General features: G+C 39.4%; 1 protein-coding gene across 1 annotated transcript in view; it reads right to left on the bottom strand.

The window, feature by feature from the left end:
* LOC308596985 (uncharacterized protein) overlaps nucleotides 1-14,984 on the bottom strand; it is an 85,704-nt gene that overhangs the window by 7,607 nt on the left and 63,113 nt on the right. Inside the window, exons 6-9 of the mRNA XM_081212434.1 lie at nucleotides 12,424-12,545; nucleotides 4,296-4,542; nucleotides 3,021-3,110; nucleotides 1,873-2,033 (exon numbers count right to left, since the gene is read on the bottom strand). The gene's annotated coding sequence lies outside the window, so the exon portion shown is untranslated. The remainder of the gene's footprint in view (nucleotides 1-1,872; nucleotides 2,034-3,020; nucleotides 3,111-4,295; nucleotides 4,543-12,423; nucleotides 12,546-14,984) is intronic.

The following is a 14,984-nucleotide window of genomic DNA, read 5'->3' as shown; positions in this document are numbered from 1 at the left end:
CAAGAGAGGTAACAAGTGTTTGATGTATGATACTTGCGCCACTTTTGTCAGAACTGCATTTATTCTTACACTGTACTCCTATAGAGAGAGATTCCACAGAAGATGGAAACATGAATCTGGACACAGGTGGAGGTGGTCAACGTCCCCCAAAATTGATCAAACATTAACAACTTTTTTCTCCTTTCAGTGCAACTGCTTTTAATATAAATTAAATGAACTAAGTGTATGAAGCCATCTATATGTACCTCTTTTCAGCCTACTTATGCCTCTTTGAAAGAGCTTATCAGATTCCGTTCATTCCTATCTTTTGCAATTTGCAAAGGAGCACCAAATTCCCTTTATGGTGTTGTTGTTATTTTTAAAGAGCGAACTATAACATGGACAGAATTTAATTTATCTGGCAGAGGCATGTACGCAAGCATGTTTATCAGCATATCATATATTACGCCCCCAGATGGATATCTTAATCTGTTACTGGAAACATTATTATCAGTATCACATTCATGGTAGACGGTGTATGCATGAACCACAAAATGTTGGGTGGGGGCTCTGATGGAAAGCGAGGGAGTGTGAGAAAGAGTCCTAAAAGGTTCACAAAATAGCTTTGTGCTATGTGAATAGCTTTCATTCTGAGATCCTTCAGTCATCCCTCTTTGTTCTACTGAGAAGACAAAGTGCCAAACCAATACAATGTCCGATATCTATGACTTGGTTTGACCCAGTTTCAGTCTTGCATCCTGGCATGTTCATGCATGTGTTATCGTAGATGCACATGCAACATTTGGTTCTATACATATGTGCATATGGACAAAGTGTGTGTCCACATTAATTGGCACATAGGTCCCCTCCCTCGTGTTGATTTTATCCCATGTAGAGTTGAATGGCTTTCTGTTTTGACAATTTGAACACTGTCTCAAGATTGTTTAGCAAAATCAAGAGCAGTTCTTGGCAATTAATTTCTGCAGTCAATAGTATTCTCAAACTGGGCAACTCCCCTTGGAACTGGGAGCCACAACAGAAAAAGCCTGTGCAAGTGAAAGAGCAAGACAATTCATTAGACAATTCTGCAGCAGCTCAAAGTGGCGGGGGGATGTCAGCCCCTGCTCCTGTGCTTCAATACTAATGAGAGTCATTGCATATTCATAACCCTAAATACAGTCAGCTTCTTATAAAAACTTTTGTCATTGAGGCTTCACGGCAAGAGCAAAGCATTGCACTCTTCGTGTCCTGGCACTTCCGCCAAGAGAGTGCAAGAGCAAGATTGATTGTTTTGCAACGCAGCTTGACAGGGAACTAAGAGATACTGCCCCAAGGGTCCTGAAACTAAGCTTAGTTTGATTACAAGGCTCCAAGTAATCAAAGAAACAAAAGAGGGGGGGAGTGGATTTTTTTTTTTTTAAGATAAAGGAAGGCTCTAAAGATATAGCTTTCCTTATTGAGTGTTCAGAGTAATTATCTGCTAGCAGTTTAAAACAGTTCATATCAATTTTTATCACAGAGAAAGAAGAACAGTGATCTCCAGCAAACTTGTTCCCATGTTGTAGGAACACCGCAGCATGTCTTAATAGATACAAATCTCTAAAACCATATGAAGCTTCCCGTCAATATCAATAGCAAAGATTAGGGAACTCAACCTGTCAGATATTAAAATCACTTCTGCCAAGCGCTGGGCTGCCCAGAATTCATTCACTGTTTGCAGGTTGCTTTTCCTTTGTTGTCAATGTCTTCCTTTTGTGCGGCGCATCCTTATTAATATATTTATTAAATTTGCTTACCTGTCTTCCGATAAAATCCTGAGGGTGCACACAAGCATGCATACACACACACACACACACACACACACACTATTGCTAACCTCTGACCCCACAATACCTGTCTGCCGGGGTAGCTATCAGCATCCCCTGGAGTCAAAGAAGGAAAGCGCCTGTTTCAGCACCCACTTTGAAAAAAGGCCTTGAGCATTTTCTCACTCATAATGATGTCTTCAGCTGGAATGCCAGCACATTTCCACATCTCCTTGACAGGCGAACAGACTAGAAGATATACATAAAATTAAAATAGAATGGAATGGAATGTTAAAAGAAAGGTTTGCACTTCTGATTACATTCAGGCTTGTTGTAATTTTGTATTTAAAAAAGGCAGTTTCCAAATGGATCTGCTAATACATGCAAAAGCTCTCTGTTGCTCAATAAAATGTCATAAAATATTAGTGGGAGGGGGATCTGAAATGTTAAACATCTTAGTCATATTTATACAGACTCAAAAAATAGAGGAATCCTGTAGTTATGATTGATTGAGGTAACTGATTAGCCACAGATATTATAAGTGTTGAGACTAAATTATCAGCCGTATCAGTCTGATTGCAGTAAAACATGAAAACATTGACTTTTGTCTAGTTAGAGAAATTTATTTTTCCCTGAATGACAATCCTTTAAGTAGAAACCAGGCAGTCTGCCAGCTCTCCATGTCATACACTGAAGTTTGCAAAGGCAGGCTGTATTTTCAGCTGTTTGTCTGAGCTCAATGAGCAGTGCTCAGGACTTTTACAGTTTCACAATAAACGTATCTCTGCAGATGCTGCTTCAAGCTTCCTTAAGCTGTGTGAAGGACAGTCTCTGCACGTTTGGGATAAATGAAATTATAAATTCAATGGTAAGGATAGTCTACATGGAGTTAAGTCTTTGGTGAAATATTTCTTTTAAAAGAAACAGTAAGCCACTTTAGAGCACAGCTTCCGGTGGAAGCTCAATTAATATGTTTAACAAGAGTGAAGTAAATGTCCACTGTAACTGTGGCAGCTTTCAAAAACAGCTTTTGCTCCCATAATTTTCTTTTAAGATCAGCCACCATCACTTCCTGCCACATGAGGAGTATAAAACCCAGGACCTGACCCAAATATGTTTAAAATATAACTTGCCCAAATATGATCTGCCCAGCATTGAACTTGGAGGTCTCTGAAACTTCCTCCTTTAAAAAGTATGGCCAGGGCTGTTGAATCTGATTATCTCTTGAATACTCACTCTTACTGCAAGATACAGATGGGGTGGATCTCTCTCTCTCTCTCTCTCTCTCTCTCTCTCATGCCCCCAGTTGGCACATAGTGAAGACATCTGGTTATTTTTCCCCCAAGTCGTGATTTGGTAGTAGAAGGGTTTGTTTCGATGGGGGGGAAAATAAGCAATATTGGTGTAGTGGTGTAGTGGTTAAGAGCGGTAGTCTCGTAATCTGGGGAACCGGGTTCGCGTCTTCGCTCCTCCACATGCAGCTGCTGGGTGACCTTGGGCCAGTCACGCTTCTTTGAAGTCTCTCAGCCCCACTCACCTCACAGAGTGTTTGTTGTGGGGGAGGAAGGGAAAGGAGATTGTTAGCCGCTTTGAGACTCCTGAAGGGGAGTGAAAGGCGGGATATCAAATCCAAACTCTTCTTCTTCTTCTTCCAAACTTTAGCTGCAAATTTATGGAATGCTTGTAAATCACTGGTATTATTCCCTTTATTACAATAAGTTTAAAAAACCCTACTGACAAAATGTGTAGTGTTCAAACTTTGTAGCTTATTAGTAAATTTAGGAGCAGGGGAATGTGGTATAACCATATGAATTAATGCGTGATTAAAGCTACCCACCTAAAATAAGAGGAATCCAATATGAATCATGTTTTCTGTTCTGACTAATGTAAAGGAAAATACTTGGTTTGGTTCAAAACCATGTTCAGTTGCAAGCTTTTTCTCTGAATTTCACAAGGGGATTCATGACATTATTAATGAAAGCAGTCTGAAACACAGGAAGTTTCTAGACAAGTAATATCGGTCTCACTTAAAACCACAAAAGAGGAAACCCAAAGGGAGGTCAGAATGCCAGGATGGCATGCTGTCTTCAACTTCTGTTGTTGTGTCTATTTTCCTAAAAACTTATTAGAGGTTGTGTTTTTTTAAAAAACAACCCTGTTCTTTAAAAGCTGAAGACGATTTGCTAAAATGTATATTAATAACAGTCTTTCATCTCAGCAATGTTTTGTTAACCATAAATGGAAATCTAAAAGTGCGAATTAGTATTGGAAAGGAAAAGTTGGAAAGCCATACTAGCTACCCAAAAAGATGTGTTAGGATGCCATACAGCTTTGGAACCTAAGGTGCTCCTACTTTGTTATGTAAAAGGCATTTTCTCAGAAAATGATCTAGAAGTGATAACTGGTGCTAAGCTCTTAGCTATGACAGCTAAATGGAACTTCTATGTTCGGAGGCAATATGTCTCAGAATAACCACCACTAAGATTCAGACAAAAAACGGGAGAGTGGTACCTTCATATCCTGCTTTTGTGTTTCCAAGAAATTTCTGGTTGGCCACCGTGATGAGCAGGATGCTGCTGGACTAGGTAGTCCTTTGGTTTTGATCTAGAAGGGCTCTTCTCTGTTTTATGATGAATCAATGAGAATCTTCTTTTGCGGTTATTTAATTTTTATCACAGTATTCCAAATCCAGAATTCCTTTCCAGAAGAAATCTTATTCTGCCCATTCTAGCTAGCACTCTCTCATCTTCTCCCTCCTCTTCCTAAGGTGAATAAGGAAAGAGAATAAACAAGCAGGTGACATCAATTCTAAATTCAAGAGAATGACTGATGGTTCAAAACATAGCAGCCATCGTGTGGTCTTGGGTTAGGGAATTTGGGGGGTTGTTGTTTCAAAGAGATGCTCATTACATGGAAAAGCCCAGGCATAGCAGTTAATGATTTTGTCCTTAGGAGTGGATATAACCACTTCCTTAAAAAAAAAAAATATCTAACATTTTGAAAACTGGTTTTTGTTCTTGCACACAAGTAGCTTATGGTTCCAACTAGAAAAAGTCAGTTTTTCTAAGCCTCAAACACACAGCCTGTATAAATATGTAAATGCCAGCTAAATCAAATTTGTTTATGATCTAATTTGCAACACTTCCTATACTGAGATACATTGTGTCATATTTATATAAGAATCTACCAAATGTTCAATATTTATATAAGAATCAGTGGATTAAAACAGCATGATTGTGTACATATATCTATCTGTTTTGCAATGGGTTCAACAGGCATGCACACATGGCCGGCTCAAGTCATTTTTCTGCCCCCATTCCATATAAGAACTAAACAAACTACATGGGTAATTGAATGATACCAGGAATTAAATGGTGCCAGCCTTCGTGCTGGCATAGTTTATTTCCCTCCTGTTTTTTTCCAATGGGGGAGGAGGAATAATAATAAGAAAAGGATGGAAAAGCACACAATTACTTCTCCTCACTTCCACCCTGACAGCAAGGGCCTGACAGAGTATTGGAGGAGGCTGTTTAACCCCCAGTTCTGACCTCGCCCCAAAAGCTGTAATATATTGCATGATTTCCATTTTTGTATGTGTGCCATACACTTAGGTTTCTCCCTCTGAAAATGCTGGTGAACATTTTCGGATATTAACCTGGAGAAAAAAATCAGGAGATGATGTAGGCCACATCTGCATGTTCTGCATAGCATGGATATTCCACACTGTCAGTTCAGGGGATGTTTGGTGTTAGACAACATATCCCTGTTGACCCAACATTGACAGGGAGAGCAGAATTGCACATGCACTCCTCCCCATGCATACTCAGCACAACTTGAGTTGTGTACAAGTCTGGCCATGTACAAGTTGTATGCATGGTGACTCTGTTCAAAGGTGATGGTAAATGCACTAAGGGGCAGCCCCCATAAGCACAATTCAGTTCTGCCCCACTAAACAATGTTTGAACTGGGCTATGGATGTGCAAATAATTTAAACATGTTGACGAAGGAGGATGCTTCAAGAGAAACTGGACTTCTAATATACACTATGGCCAGTGCTTTCTTTTCTGGGGGAATGCAGGGGGATGTATACCCCTAAACATTTTGTGAATCTAAGTTTGGCCTCATTGAGAGGGGCAGTATTTCAATATGAGTAGGAAAATGAGGGTACCCCTAAACATTTCTTTTAGAAATAAAGCACTGACTACAGCCAATTACTGTCCATCTGACTATACATATATCTGGAAAGAGGTTGGGAAGCTCTCACTTTGCCCAGGTATGAAAACAATCGTCAGAACTGGCTCCTATGACAGATGTGCAGACTAACTATACTATTTCAAATAGACTGGGATATTTTTGTCTGAACAGCGCTGGATACAATACGCCTCAGATCTGCAAATTGTTCATAAACTCTCCAGTAATTTCATCCCATGGATAGCAAGTACTTGTGCTTGCTTATGGAGAAACACAACCAAAATAAACCAACATAGACTCTTTATGAGGTGCTGAGCCTTCCTCCCCATAAAGGTTGTATACATTAAATGCACAAATGTCCAACAACCGTAATAGTAGAAGGGAGGGAAATCAGTTTTGCTTTTCTACTTCTTTTTCACTTACTTGGTATTAACTTAATGGTATGTGACACTCCTATCAGTGCAGCGCAATAAAAATGAAATGGTGCCCAATGTGCATAGACACCATGAAAATCTCAATGACAACAGCGACAACAAAAATTATATGTCCTCTTTCCTTTCCTTTCCTTTCCTTTGCTCTTTGTATTTACTTGAGAATATGAGGGTTGGCTCTCAGCACACCACAATAAAAGTAAAACTGGTGGCCAAAGTGCCAAGAAAGAAAGGCAAATAAAACCCCGCTGTTTTGCATCATGCAAGGAGATGCAATTCTGATCACAGAATATCACTTATGAGAAGTGAGAACAGCTAAAATCTTCACTGCTAGTTATTTTAAAACCACTACTCAAGCATTAAAAACCAGGTTTTAAAAGAGGGTTTTCATATACTACACTCTTATTGTGTTTATACTTTTAACAAAATGAATGTTTTTACTTAAATGTTTACAGCGAAATTTCTCATAAAAATAAAATATGCAATCATTTTATAGGATAATAGGCAAGCAGACATCTGCATGCAACATTTCCCTCATTAGATGTTATCATGTTAGCTTATTTTTATGACGTTGCCGCAAAATACAATGTGCTGATTTGTAACCTCCTTAAAATATATGTTTTGAAATCTTTAAACTGTGTTTGGGGGGATTGTTTCATTGTTTTACAATGAGCAGTAAGAATCCTGAGGATTAATTATACCAAGACCATCATGTGAACCAAAAGTCCTATACGTGTTACACCAGCTCTTCTCAGATCCCAGCTGTAATTTCAAAAGTGCAATAAGAGCCACAAATATATTAAGTATACATGTGTAGATGTGAGAACTATTGGTCTGATATAGGCTGACATAGATAGCAACAGCTGCAATCAGATACAGATTCAAGTACAGTATGCTTGCTCCCAATGGGCAGAAGACCATTTAACTGGACTGTGGCCAATGTATGCAAATAGCACTCCTTTTATTCAAATCACTATACAAAGCATAGATGCCATCAGTTCTACAGTCCTTCGACATGCTGGGCAAGCACCATGAACTGACATCAATAGCATGTTTGAAACGGTGCAATGGGGTGAGGTACTAGGCATCACTTGTAGTGCTGCTCATACCTAAAGTTTGTATTACTTCTGTGTGCCCCAACATTCCTGTAGCAGGGGGCAAAATGACCACAGAGGCGGATTTAGGGGAGCATGACTGGTTTGGTTGCACTGGGCATAGAGCCTTGAGGGTGTCACAACTATACTTTAGAATGGAGCATGAGAGGTGGGGGCACTAAATTTTGGCATTGCACAGGGCACTACTGAATTTTGAGACCCCCAAGGACTGCCACTGATAACCAGAAGAGCAAGGAAGTTATTAGCAAATTTTAGGTTTAGCATCTACAGATTGCACATCACATGCTTCCAGTGTGCCAAATCGAAGTGTCTCAATTGTTTTCCTAACAGAACTATTGTTGCTGGTGATGCAAAAAAGGAAATTGCTTATCAATGACTCTTGAAAGGTGCCCCAAAACAGCAGCATGACACATGCTATTAACATTAGGAAAATCTAGCTCTAGAAATTGCAAAGAGAGATAAATGGGATCCGTTAACTCTTTCAGACATGTTCCTCATAACGAAGGTGACAGGAATGCAAAACTGACATTTGAATTTGAATTAAGGCCTTCTACAAATCTACGAATCTATGATTCTAGCACACACTTACCAGATCTTCTGAAATTGGGCTAGAGTCCTATATCATGCTGTGTTGGTGACACAGCTTTTTGGCATGCTGCTGCTAGATGCAACTCCAGGAACACCACTAGCCCAGCAACAATGATTAATACTACTATTGTTACAAATTGTTCTGTAGTAGAATTCCCAACCAAACCCAGCAGTGTTGCACAAGAATAATTAAGAGTACAATGCGGATGCAAGTGGAGACATGTCAAGACTCACCAACAGCATTTCTATACAACATTCTCACAGACATTTGGCTACCATAATGACACTAAGTCCAGTGCAATCTTGAATTTAATGCTTTCTTTCTAGCAAATGCCATAGAGTGTATGGTGCAATGGCCACACTGCCATATTTGCCAGGCACAATAAACAGATTTGCACACATATATCCAAATCATATTTACATGATCAGCCTGCTCCAAGAGCACTGTCCAGTGGATTTCTTGATCCAGGAATGAAAGGAAGATCCAGCTTTACAAAGTACGATTTGGATAAGGTAGTCAAGTCTTGCAGTTTATTGTCTATTTGGTCACATAATGTCATGCTTCCTACAACTACTCTTGGAAATTGTTAAATGTCGGTTGCACTACCATATAAACTTTCATGGCAGTATTCCCGCTGAGGTTAGGAAACCTATTTCCAATAATTATGCATAGGACTGGGCTGCAAGTTATCAATATTAATTCTAAAACACACTGCACATTAAAGGAGTAATTAAAGATCAGGTAATCATTAACAAAATTGGATTGGAATTAATATGAGCAAAAATTCAAGGAATTGTCCATGAGTGTAACCATCATTGTGCAATGCAAACATCTGTATTTGCAGTACTGACATACCATAAATCAAAGTGTTAGAAGAGTTACTGATCAGCATGAAAGAATTCCCATTAAAGCTACATATGTTGCTGGAATGCTGTCAAGCCACTCTCAAAATGCATGGCAACATACCAGATTGTTAGGCCAGAGATGTCTTAAAAACCTGTCTCTGAACTGGACGATGTGCATGAAGTCCTGGTTCAGAAAGTACTTTTCTGCTTTATTGGCTATGATTCAGAGTGGAATGAATCCCTCAAGCCACCATTTCTTTCATCTGGGTTTGGTCAAACTATTACACTTCTAAGCTCCAGGTGCCAAAATATGAATATATATCTGAGAAATTCCTTCTTTTTTCTCTGCAAAACTTTAAATCCAGCAACAAAGGAATTTAATGGGGAAGTTACTTTCTTTCTGAAGAGAATTCCACCCCAGCTTTCTGCAGCTCTGCTGTTTGGATAAAAATGATTGGAAATCATCACTCCAGTCATTTAAATAATCTGTTAAAAAGCTATTAGGTTTCCCTAATGCCTAGTCATTTTTAAATGGCTCTCAATTTGATTCATGAACAATACACGGCCAGTACATGATTCATGTGACCAATCACTTAGCAAAAATGCAATTTTTATTAAGAGCCTCTTCAGGAAACTGATATCATATGGGGGTGAAATCCATTGCATCTTGTAGCATTTCAACACAATTTTTCAAATGGTTATGCCTCGAGGGTCAACTTTTCATGAACCAAAGTTGGCAGAAAAGTTAGAATTGGTAGAGAAGATCAAGGAGCCCAAAGGAGAGGGAAGATGTGGCGCAGATAATTGTGAAAATTGTGCTCCAGTTCAAGTGCAATTGAAGCTTTGTAAAGACATTGAGCTATCAGTGCATCTCAAATTTTATTGTAATCAGAGCTCATTGCACAGTCATTAGAGCTGTGTACACATATAAATGGCAGTGGCTACTTAGTTATGAATACATGGAAACGTTCAATGAGACAAATGCATTCTAGCCCTGCTATTGAGACAGCATGTGTTCGCTTAATCAATATGATAAATAGGAGTTGCTAGATTGACCATGTACTAATATCAGTTACATAAAAGTACATATTTGCAAATATGTGCTAAGGTGTGGAATTAGCTTGCATTGACCTTAGGGATTCAGGGAACACAAGACAACTGGGAGCTAAACTGGTTAAGAGAATGAGCTGTGGTAGCCCTGATTCAAATCTCATCTCTTCGATAAGCTTTCTGGCTGGTCACAGGCAAGCAAGGGCACACCTAGGGGTTGATTGGGTTGGCCCCCTGCCAAGGGTGCAGGCCTGTGGGGGCACAAAAATCACACCTCTCCACTTTGGCTCGAAGCAGCTAGGAACCCACCTGTCCATCTGCACACTCCCTGAGCTGCTCCTCCGCTGTTCTGGGCAGCCAGGCAAAGGGACAGGGAAGGAAATACATCTCCTTTTCAAGGGCACAGTGGATGGGGGGAGTGCTGATACAGCTGCTTGCGAGGGACGCAAGGGAGCCTAGGTATACCTTTATTAAGACAAGCCATATTTGTCAATTCCCAGTACTTATCTAACATAAGAATAAAAGGTACATGTCTAAGTTGTTGGAAGGATAGCTAAAATAATGTTTGTGAAACTCCAAACACTTCAGGGCAGTGCTATATGAAAACTTTATTATTAAAATGTTGGGCTGGGTACATCTGCACAAAGTTTTAGTGGACCAAAGTTTACTCAACAACTGCTGCCTCTGTCTTCTGAGTGCTAGATTGAAATTGATCTCAGCACCTGGCGCTTAATTCAAAGTGGAGTTTACTCTTGCAGCACCCTAGAATAAGTGTCTGTGGGGAATGGTTCTTCTCCACATTTCACAAAACAATCCTGGAGATTTGTTAGTTACTTTTCGAAATCACTAATATGGTTAAAGAAATGTTGCATATTTAAGGATTACAGCTAAGGCATAAGAGATATTGAATCATGCAATTCAGCGTGTTAAATCTGCTTATAGAAACATTTTAATTTATCTTAAAGCATTTAAGATTCTAAGTAAAGGTTTATGACGCTTCATTATAAAATGTAAAAGTGATATGGAAAACAATGCACTAAAATCCTAAACATGTTAGGAATAAATCCTTCTAAGTTCCATGGGGTGTACTCCCTTCTGTTCACTTCCCTTACCTAGAAGTAAGCCCCATTTAACTCAATAAGGCTTACTTCTGAGTAGACATGTATAGGATTGTGGCTGTTAATGCAGTTATGGCAGCAGTCCTAAGCATATTTACCTGAAAATGTCTCATTGTGTTTAGATGGATGCTATGCAAGCATAGTGTGGGAATGTGTGTTGTGCCATCCCTCATACAGAACAGAAAGCAACACATAGCAATATTAAGTAGAAGTGATCTCTTGAAATTTCTTGCTTCAGTAGAATTCATTTTATGCACTTTAAGAGGCTACTAAGCAAAAGTTTAATAATGTCATGTAAACTCATATTTTGAGGAAATCAGTAATTGTACTTCACAGAAACTATTACATAAAAGTCAATTCTATACCAAAATGCTTGGTCACTTGAAAAAATGCAACATGCTTAGCAACCTGATCAATGGTTCATTTAGACTTTTTACATTGTGAATACCCCAGTTACTGACTTAGTAAAGAATGATTCATAGTCCATAAATGTTAAGCACTCAAACATGCGTACAAAAGACTTGGATATTATCATAGACTCTTTCTTGGTAAATGATACTGGTGTTATTGTTCAGTTAATCGGTCCCATAATATGTTAAACAATGTACCAAGATACATACAATATCTTACAAGGTAATCCTCTTTGGAATCCACAGTTCAGCTAATAAGTATTCCTCTCTCTAATCTCTCTAATCCTTAGTTGATATAGGTCAGGAAAACATTAAAACTAAGCTTGATTTGATAAAACTAAGTGTGGATTTCTTGTTAATTCTTTCTGCATTTTTTGTTATTTTATTTTGAGAACAATGTCAAAGTTTGGGATTTTTAACTTCCGTTCATTTCAATGGGAAAGACTAATGCTGTAATCGTATACCTACTTCCCTGCAACACCGTCTTCAGTTACATATGCATAAACCCCCAGGTTTCAAAGGAACACAGCATCATTTTATAAGGATTTTCCATCTGCATAACAGCAATAGTTGTTAAACTTCTGCATGCAATCTGGTTTGGGACAGGTTATTTGAAGGACCACCTGCAACTACAGGAACCTTCCCAGGCCTTAGGCTCTGTTCACAGGCCTGCCAGCAAGATCAATTAGATAGATGGGCACAAGTCCTTTTTTTGTGTGGTGTCCCTCTGCTTGTGGAAGTCCCTCCCAAATTTGCGAGGAATTCCATGTAGCGCTCCACCAGTGCAAGCATTTCTGTTTGTCCATTAGAACAATCTTCCCTCTTCTCCCCACATGTATGGTTCTGGTAGGGTTGCCATATTTCAAAAAGTAAAACCAAAGTTTATTGACTTGCCTTCGATCCAGGGACAAAGTGCTGCCTTTTGGAGATATTGGGGGTTGTCTCTCTCTCTCTCTCTCTCTCTCTCACTCTCTCTCTCTCTCTCCTACAGGCAAGAGTGCAGGGGGATGAGCTGGGAAAAACCTCATTGCATTAATGGAAGACATTGTGTGGGTTTCTGCTAGTGACACCAGTTACCTGAATCTGGCCCACAGTGCCCTCCAGATGTTTTGGACCAGGGTTTTGTTTCAGCCGGAACTCAGTTCCAGAACCTGTCAGGTGGGCACCACTGCCATTATAAGAGAAAGAGGGAGGCATTCGTGGTGAGTTCAAGTGGGCGCCACTTTTTCTAGAAAAATAACACTCTTTTGGACTATAGCTCCCATCAGCTCCCAAAGGTCACAAATGGTGGAAGCTGTAGTCACCAACATCTGGAGGGCAGCACATTGGCCACCCCTGCTAGAAACTATTTCAGACAGCTGTTTTAGTGGGTGGCGCTGTGGGTTAAACCACAGAGCCTAGGACTTGCCGATCAGAAGGCCAGCGGTTCGAATCCCCGTGATGGGGTGAGCTCCCGTTGCTCGGTCCCTGCTCCTGCCAACCTAGCAGTTCAAAAGCACGTCAAAGTGCAAGTAGATAAATAAGTACCGCTCTGGCAGGAAGGTAAACGCTGTTTCCGTGCGCTGCTCTGGTTCACCAGAAGCTGTTTAGTCAAGCTGGCCACCTGACCCGGAAGCTGTCTGTGGACAAACGCCAGCTCCCTCGGCCTATAGAGCGAGATGAGCATGCAACCCCAGAGTTGGTCACAACTGGACCTAATGGTCAGGTGTCCCTTTACCTTTATTTAATGTTTTAAATCATGTAGTAGAGTCATCCTTGGAGAACATGACCTGAGAGGTAGCATATATATCCTGGAAATAAATGAATATAATGCAGTTATTGTGGATATGTGTGCATCTTCCCAAAAGAAGGTGCTGGGTGTGTTTCTTTACTTGATTGGGGTTCAATTTACTGCTTCGCTGCTTGGACAATTTCACATGCCTTAGGCTGTTTGAACTCATTAATATGAGCAGACATAGTCAGTATAAATATGAACATGAACATCTTCTATCTCACACAGTCATGCATTTCCATAGTAAGATAGAGCCTTATATTTGGAATAGTCTTTGTTTAAAGCCTTCTGACTTTATTTTATTCTTTCTCCCCTGCTCCAAAAAGAAAAAAAGGAGGGGGGAAGCCCAGTTATAATGGAAGCTTCAATTTATGCTTTATGAACAATGCCAGCATCATCATTTTAATGTTGTCCATATGGGCTTCTAATAATAGATAAGAGACTACACTTGTATTGTATGTCTTAGAGACATTTAAAATCTTGATAGGGAAAGGCTGATTTCATTGGCCCCACAGTTAAAGGAAAGCAGACCCTAATTAAAAGAATTCTGTTCTGAATTAACTAGTTTGACATGTGCTAATTGACAGTTCCTGTGAAATGGTTCTAATTAAAGTCAATATGTCTTTTTCAATTAAAAGGAAATTAAGAATATACTAATATACATTAACAACTTAATCTGCCTTCAATATCCCATATATCAGCAGCCTTAATGTTATTGGAGAGCCATCTGACATATATCTTCCACTGTTTGGTTGCAAAGTCTTATTACTCCAAAAGAACACCAACCATATATGAATCCCCTTCCGCAAGGAAAAAGCTGGATTTTCCTCTCATTTTTGCAGACCCTAAGTGCAAGGATGATTAAAGGTAAACCCACATTTCTTGACAGTTAAGGTAAGAAGGTATTCTTATTACGCTGCAAACTTTGGTTGCAAAAGTTATTCTAGGAAAACCTTCTGACATTGCTCCTACTACTAATCAGAAGGTTGGCCCATTTTCAAGATTTGACCCAAGTATAAAATACATTCCTATGAGACATGTGCCCAAGAAAATTGACTTTCCCCCATTATATTCTTTTTATCAGCTTGAAAGGAGATGCTCTCAATAAATACTTTTTGATTTATATAAAAATGAAAAATATGATGGCCTGGTAGGTAAAGGAAGAATCCAACATTGAGCAAGTGGAGCGCCACTCAGGCTGCAGGATTTCTTTCCCTCCCTCTTATAGCCCCTGTGTACCCCAAAAATCTGTTCTAGCGGGTCACCCAACTCCCCAGAACAGATTTTGAGGGCTGCAGAGTGAAGGAGAAAAAGGCAACATCCTGATGTCTATAGGTGGTAAATTTTACTCAGAGTATACCCATTGAAATTAATGAGCATGACTAAGTTAGGTCTATTACTTTCAACTGGTGAGTAAAACTTTGTTGAATACCACCCCGTATGTCTGGATTCAGCCCAATGTGCTGGAAGCTGCCCCTTGACTATACGCAATGATGAGGAAGTGCTGTTTATCAACCATAATATTAAATCAAATATATATTATCAATATTTTAATGCTAACAGCTGTGCTGATTGATAATATTCCTTTACCCTTTCTTCAATACCAGCACTGATACAATTAAGCAACTGCAATATATGGTAGACTATTAAAATTCAAATGATTTCCTTACATAAAATATA

The sequence above is a fragment of the Podarcis bocagei genome, assembly GCF_964188305.1.
Source record: "Podarcis bocagei genome assembly, chromosome: 11".
In the NCBI taxonomy this organism is placed as follows: Eukaryota; Metazoa; Chordata; class Lepidosauria; order Squamata; family Lacertidae; genus Podarcis; species Podarcis bocagei.
This window is presented reverse-complemented; position numbering and strand designations above follow the sequence as displayed.